This window comes from Apium graveolens, chromosome 3 (genome assembly GCF_009905375.1).
Source record: "Apium graveolens cultivar Ventura chromosome 3, ASM990537v1, whole genome shotgun sequence".
Classification (NCBI taxonomy): Eukaryota; Viridiplantae; Streptophyta; class Magnoliopsida; order Apiales; family Apiaceae; genus Apium; species Apium graveolens.
Window position 1 is genome coordinate 182,322,731 of NC_133649.1, and position 8,084 is coordinate 182,330,814.

The window sequence follows — 8,084 nt, forward strand, 5'->3', positions numbered from 1 at the left end:
CTCGGCATAGCTTCGTAACCGTGGATGCATAAGGGATGTTCATATGCTTTGCTCCCCTCAAAAACTTCAGAATTCCTTGGTAGATAAACTCACCAAGGTCCACATAGTATTCCTCATTCAGAATTCCCCACAACAGCTGTGCTCACTCAACTGTGACCTCGTGTGCATGTGAAGAAGGCAAAATATTAGCACATATAAATGCATTCCATGCACGGGCATACCTGTTCATGGCGATCGCCGGAAAGTGACGATACTCATTATTAGCTGGACTGCGGTTCCAAACCGTGCCCGGTCGACAGAGAGTCGCACAAATCAAATCCAAGTCAAAATCCTCAGCAGTCTTTTCATTCCAGTTCTCCTCCTCGGGCTTCCTCTCTCGCTGTCCAATCACACGGCGAATCGCCGCAGGATGATAATCAACCGTCAGCCCACGGACTACAGAAAACCCATTCTTTTCAGCCTTCGCGTTCGCATAGAACTCGCGAACAACGCTCATCGGTACTGCTTCGGGTGACTCACAAAAAGCTATCCACCCCTTCTCTGCAATCATGGGCAACAACTCACCATCCCTCCCTGATGGTAAAAACCCCCTCTCCTTCAGAATCGGCTTCCCCAACAGCCTAGTGTACTCCTCCTCCGCAGCTCTGTCAGTTAACCGAGGCCTTGCAACAGTACCCCTCGATGAATCAGCTGTAGGAACTGTGCTGCTGCTGTCAATAGTGCGTGCTCTCTTGGGTGCCATTGATTCGTGAATAAAAGTGTGTAAGAACTGATTTTTGATGTTTGTGAGAGGGTTTAAGTGTAGGAAGTTTTGTGGGAGATATGTAGGATAAGTGTATGTATATATAGGGTGTGGATTAGATTAGGGTTTGGGAATTAAGGGATAAAATGATGGGGTAGTGGGAACAATTCGTGAGTTTATGGGCTAAAACTGTTTTTGTGTTTTTGTTTGTTTTTTTTTTCTGAACTGTAAAAAAAAAATTTCTGGAACTCGACCCCTGCGCGGCCGCTCAGCATATCTGCGCGGGCGCGCAGCAAGCTGCGCGGCCGCTCAGCATAGCTGCGCGGGCGCGCAGAGGGTCTCTGGATTTTTTTTTTCAGCCCCTGTTTTCTGATTTTTTTGTGTTTTTGGATAGGTTATTAACTTCTAAGGGTTCCTGTAACAGCAATTCATGGGTTGCCTCCCACGCAGCACTTCTTTTTCGTCATTAGCTTGACGTTCCGTACCTTTCTCAAGTAGTCAACAAAATGGCACTAACCACCTCTCGGTTTGCCATGTTCCCATAGTAGTGCTTCAACCGCTGACCGTTAACCTTGAATGCTTGGTCCGAATCATTCTCAAAAATTTCCATCGCTCCATGTGGAAACACAGTTTTGACAATAAAAGGTCCAGACCACCTTGATTTCAACTTCCCAGGAAAAAGTCGGAGCCGAGAGTTGAATAAAAGAACTTGTTGCCCTGGCACAAATAACTTAGGATGTAGCTTCCTATCGTGCCACCTCTTCACCTTTTCCTTATACATTTTGTTATTCTCGTACGCTTGAAGTCGAAATTCATCAAGTTCATTAAGCTGAAGCATTCTTTTCTTATCAGCTGCATCTAAATCCAGGTTCAATTTCTTCAATGCCCAGTAGGCCTTATGCTCAAGCTCCGCCGGTAGATGACATCCCTTACCGTACACCAACTGAAACGGTGACATCCCAAGTGGAGTTTTGTATGCTGTTCTGTAAGCCCAAACAGCTTCATCGAGCTTTAAAGACCAATCCTTCCTTGACGGACAAACAACCTTCTCTAGAATGCGCTTTATCTCTCTGTTAGACACTTCCGCTTGACCATTTGTTTGCGGATGATAGGTAGTAGCTACTCGATGATTCAGATTATAACGCTGCATCATAGAAGTGAACTTACGGTTGCAAAAATGCGATCCTTCATCACTTATGATTACCCGAGGTGTTCCAAACCTTGTGAAAATTTGCTTATGAAGAAAATTTAGCACTACCTTTGCATCATTTGTCGGTAAAGCTTTAACTTCGACCCATTTTGAGACATAATCGACTGCCAGCAAGATGTACTGATTATTGTAAGACGCGATAAAAGGCCCCATGAAATCGATTCCCCACACATCAAAGACCTCGACTTCAAGCATCACATTTAATGGCATCTCATCCTTCCTTGACAAATTTCCCACTCTTTGGCAACGATCACACCTTAAAACAAACTGATGAGCATCCTTGAACAAAGTAGGCCAGAAAAAACCTGCTTGCAGAATACGAGCTGCCGTCTTCTCACCTCCATAGTGTCCACCATAAACCGTGGAATGGCAGTCTCGTAATATCCCCTCCGTCTCACAGAACGGGATACATCTCCTGATGATCTGGTCAGCTCCCTGTCTAAACAAATATGGTTCATCCCATATATACCACTTCACCTCATGCAGAAACTTCTTCTTTTGAGCGGATGTCAAATTAAGAGGCATTATATTGCTGACAAGATAGTTTACAATATCTGCAAACCATGGTTCTTCCTCCTGAATTGCAAACAACTGCTCATCCGGAAAAGATTCATTGATTAACGTCCTATCTTGTGAAGTAGAATCGGGATTCTCCAACCTAGAGAGATGGTCAGCTACTTGATTCTCAGTACCTTTTCTATCTTTGATCTCTAACTCAAATTCCTGAAGTAAAAGCACCCAATGAATGAGTCTCGGCTTCGAATCCTTCTTAGAAACCAGATAGCGAATAGCTGTATGATCAGTAAATACTGTTACTTTCGTACCAAGCAGATAAGATCGAAATTTCTCAAAGCCAAAGACTATAGCCAAAAGCTCCTTCTCAGTAGTGGTGTAGTTCAATTGGGCACCATTTAAAGTCTTACTCGCATAGTAGACCACATGGAAGAGATTTTTCTTGCGCTGTCCCAGAACTGCACCTACCGCATAATCACTCGCATCACACATCATCTCAAACGGTTCTGTCCAATCTGGTGCTGTAATAACTGGTGCAGTGATCAAACTCTCCTTGAGAGTCTCGAATGCTGCCAAACATTCATCATCAAATTTGAACGGCACATCTTTCTCAAGCAAATTGCACAACGGCTTAGATATCTTTGAAAAGTCCTTGATGAATCGCCGATAAAAACCCGCATGACCAAGAAAACTACGGATTCCTTTCACAGAATTAGGTGGGGGAAGATTTTCAATGACTCCCACCTTGGCCTTGTCCACCTCCAGACCCTTGCTAGAGACCTTATGCCCAAGGATAATGCCTTCACGCACCATAAAATGACATTTCTCCCAATTAAGCACCAAATTAGTTTCCACGCATCTTTTGAGTACGGCGCGCAGATTATTCAAACATTCATCATATGAGTGTCCAAAGACGGAGAAGTCATCCATGAACACTTCGACGTTATTTCCAATCATGTCAGAGAATATAGCCATCATACATCTCTGAAAAGTGGCCGGGGCGCCACATAACCCAAACGAAACTCTGCGAAAAGCAAATGTGCCGAATGGACAAGTGAAGGTAGTCTTTTCCTGATCCTCTGGTGCAATACAAATCTGATTATACCCGGAATAACCATCCAGAAGACAAAAATACTCATGACCCGCCAATCTGTCAAGCATCTGATCAATAAATGGAAGAGGGAAGTGATCCTTCCTTGTGGCTTTGTTCAATTTTCTATAATCCATGCATACTCTCCATCCTGTAACTGTTCGAGTAGGGATGAGCTCATTCTTTTCATTTGCGACCACAGTGATACCTCCCTTCTTAGGTACACATTGTACGAGGCTCACCCACGAGCTATCAGAAATAGGATAAATGATGCCTGCATCTAGCCATTTCATAATTTCTTTCTTCACCACCTCCTTCATGATGGGATTCAGTCTTCACTGTTGTTCCACAGTTGGCTTACTACCTTCCTCTAGCAGAATTTTATGCATACAATATGAAGGACTTATCCCCTTGATGTCTGCTATGGTCCATCCTATAGCCGATTTGAATTCTCTCAAAATCCTTAAGAGCTTGTCTTCCTCACTACCTGAAAGGTCAGATGAAATAATAACAGGTAACGTAGATGAATCACCTAAAAAGGCATACCTCAAGTGTTCAGGTAATGGTTTGAGCTTCAAGGTAGGTGCTTCCTCTATTGATGGTTTGAGCTTCCCTTCAGCATTCTTAAGGTCAGAAGTACCAAGAGATTCAAATGGTATGTCCAGCTTTCGCTTCCATGGAGAAGCGTTTAGATATTGTAATTGCTCGTTGCTATCTTCATCATCGCTATCAAAATCCCCCACTAAGGCCTTTTTCAATGCATCAGACATTAGCATGTGATCGAGTTCCGAAGTAACCGCAGTATCAATCACATCCACTTTTAAGCACTCCTCATCTTCTATAGGGAATTTCATTGCCTTGAATACATTGAAGGTCACATCCTGATCTTGCACCCGCATAGTAAGTTCACCTTTTTGCACATCTATCAAGGTACGGCCAGTAGCCAAGAAAGGCCTTCCCAAGAATATGGGAATCTTCTTATCTTCCTCAAAATCCAGAATAACAAAATCTGCTGGAAAGAAGAGCTTATCCACCTTGACGAGCACATCCTCAACTATGCCCCTTGGGTAAGTAATGGAACGGTCCGCCAATTGTAGCGACATGTATGTGGGTTTTGGATCAGGCAGATCCAGCTTTTTAAAGATCGACAACGGCATCAGATTAATGCTTGCTCCCAAATCACAAAGGCACTTGTCAAAAGTTAGATTGCCAATGGTGCAAGGAATGGTGAAGCTTCCTGGATCTTTCAGTTTTGGTGGTAACTTTTGCTGCAGAACAGCGCTGCATTCTTCCGTGAGAGCAACGGTTTCAAGGTCATCCAGTTTTACCTTCCTTGAAAGAATAGTCTTCATAAACTTCGCATAACTAGGCATTTGTTCCAGAGCCTCAGCGAAAGGTATATTGATGTGAAGTTTCTTGAACACCTCCAGAAACTTCCCGAACTGTCTATCCAGCTTTTGTTGCTGCAATCTCTTAGGAAAAGGTGGTGGAGGATAGAGCTGTTTCTCCCCTGTATTAGCCTCAGGCAGAGTGTGTTCAACAGTAGTCTTCCTTGGTTCCGCCGCTTTCTCCTTTTGCTTAGATTCTTCTTCTCTAATTTCAGCTTCTACTTCTTTTGCCTTTTCAGCCTCAGCTACTTTTCCAGACCTTAAGGTAATAGCCTTGACTTGCTCTTTAGCTTCCTTCCTGCCTGGTACTTCCGTGTCACTGAGAAGAGTGCCAGTTGACGATTGAGCACTGCATTGGCTAATTGACCGATTTGATTTTCCAAGGTCTTGATAGAAACCGTCTGACTCTTGCACAACAGCTTAAGTTCCTCAAAATCAGCACTAGTAGGTGCAGCTGCACTTCCCTGTTGAGGATATGATTGCCTTGTAGCATACTGCTGTGGTTGCTGGAATCCAGGTGGGTTAAACTGTTTACTCACTCCTTGCTGATATGGTGGCTGAATAGCATTCTGATTATTCCCCCAACTGAAATTTGGATGATTTCTGTTATTAGGATGATAGGTCGCTGGCACAGGCTGCTGTTGTCGCTGATAATTATTCACATACTGAACAGATTCGTTGACAAGAGAACACTGATCCGTAGCATGAGAACCTGCACAAAGCTCACAAACCATAGCTATTTGATTAACTCCATACGTAGCCAGAGAATCAACCTTCATTGATAGCGCTTGGAGCTGGGCTGCAATAGTGGTGGCTGCATCAACTTCCAGAATACCTGCTACCTTGCCTGGCGTCATCCTCTGAGTTGGGTTTTGATGCTCATTTACAGCCATCGTCTCTATAAGATTATACGCTTCAGTATAGCTTTTAGCCCATAAGGCTCCTCCAGCTGCTGCATCGAGCATGGGCCGAGATTGGGCCCCCAAACCATTATAAAAACCAGTGATCACCATCCAATCCGGCATTCCATGATGTGGACATTTTCTCAACATTTCCTTGTAGCGTTCCCAAGCCTCGCACATAGATTCTGTAGGTTGCTGCGCAAACTGAGTAAGAGCACTCCTCATAGCAGCAGTCTTTGCCATTGGATAAAACTTCACCAGAAACTTTTGCGCAAGATCTTGCCACGTAGTGATGGACCCAGCTGGTTCAGAATGTAACCAGTCTTTAGCCTTATCCCTCAGTGAGAATGGGAAAAGCCTCAACTTGATAGCCTCATCAGTCACGCCATTATACTTAAAAGTGCTGCAGATCTCGACAAAATTCCTTATGTGCATGTTGGGGTCTTCAGTTGCCGCTCCTCCAAAAGAAACAGAATTCTGCACCATCTGAATAGTGCCCGACTTGATTTCAAAGGTGTTAGCTTGAATAGCCGGATGAAGGATGCTTGACTGAATGTCATCAATTTTAGGCCGAGAAAAATCCATAAGAGCTGGATCAGCTTGAACAATACGATCTCCCATGTTTACTGGTTCTTTCTGCTCAGTTCCTGAATCCGAATCCTCAAAATCTAACTTCTCCAGAATATCAAGAACTTCGTCTGTCTCCTCAGCTGTATCTAAAGTCCTCTTGCGAGCACGAGAACGAGTTTGCATAAACGTTTGCTAAAGTACCTGAAACACAACCGAAAAGAGTAAGTAACTACTACGTCCTAATCACTGAGTCCTAATGACCAATGATGGTAAGTACATAAACTAAACAAATACGCCGAGTCCCCGGCAGCGGCGCCAAAAACTTGTTAGGGAGAAAACACGCACTAATATTCACGCAAGTATACGCGTTCGCAAGTAATATAGAATACTTTCTAGTTCGTTCCCTCAGAGACTCAGACTAAATTATTGTCTAATTAAACTCACTCACCAATGTATGATTACTTCTCAATGTTAAGATAATAACACTTTAATTGTTGATTAAATATTAACTATAATTAACTACTCAATTAACCACTTAACTAACACTTCAATTTATCAATAATAAAACACTCATGAGATCACAACTTCATTATTACTTCCTTCTATAACCATTGTTATTACCTTTAGCATGTGACAGTGATGATATTAATCGAATAACACGAAACTGATAAACGCCAACTTTCATTGTACTAATACCATTCTACCAAGCATCCACAATTAAGATAGAAGTTGAATAGTCATCAATTATGTTGAGTTCCTATATGTCTACAGAAATTGACAACACAACGATTTAAGCACAAGTTATTCCTTTTGATTACATAGGGCAAATAAAACTGTTAGAGTTACCCACTAATCATGCTCAACGTACATGAACCTATGCTAGCATGGCAAGTTCTAAATCTCAAGATCCACCGTTGCTTCACAAGAGATTAACACCCTATCTTATATGTTCCCGACGCACATAAGACGAATACGCACAACCAATACTAGATATCATGCAATCATCACACACTAAAGTATTAAACAATTAACTAAAGAATTCCATAATAAATCCGTTGTAACCCCATGATCACGATTAGCCCATAATAGAACTTATCGCCATCATGGGTTCATATGAAATCATGACAAACAAACACAAGAAAATAATAACTAAACTAATTATATTAAAACAGAGTACGTCACAAGAGTAAATAAGTCAAAGCAAGAAAACTAGCATCCAACGTTACAACGAAACAAGAATCACAAGAATATATGCTTCCTCTTCGTTGCGGTGTGCTAAATCGGTCTTCTTCCTTATCTCCTTCGCTTCTTGCATAAAACACAATCTAAAACATAATCTCCTTAATACTCTCTGTGAAAACGTCTCAAATCTACCTATATAATAGTCCCATAAAACTCAGATTACATAGAAGTTGGAAGCCAAACAGAAGTAGAAGTCTAAAATAATTTATCTTTTCCCCCGACCCTGCGCGGCCGCTCAGCATAGCTGCGCGGGCGCGCAGGTTGCTGCGCGGCCGCTCAGCATTGCTGCGCGGGCGCGCAGGCCTCTACTGGAAAAAATCCAGGTTTGCTCCGTTCCTTCGCCGTAATCTGCCCATTCCTTTCCTCTCGCAATGGTGAACACATGTCAAGGCTTATTCTTGATGATTCCTCCCCCGAAATACAACTA

At 42.8% G+C, this 8,084-nt stretch overlaps 1 non-coding gene across 1 annotated transcript; it reads left to right on the forward strand.

Moving 5' to 3' along the window:
• Positions 1–5,966: 5,966 nt before the first annotated feature.
• On the forward strand, positions 5,967–6,073 carry LOC141715694 (small nucleolar RNA R71). Its single transcript, XR_012572446.1, has one exon. It is a non-coding gene; the product is annotated as a small nucleolar RNA R71 (small nucleolar RNA).
• Positions 6,074–8,084: the final 2,011 nt, after the last annotated feature.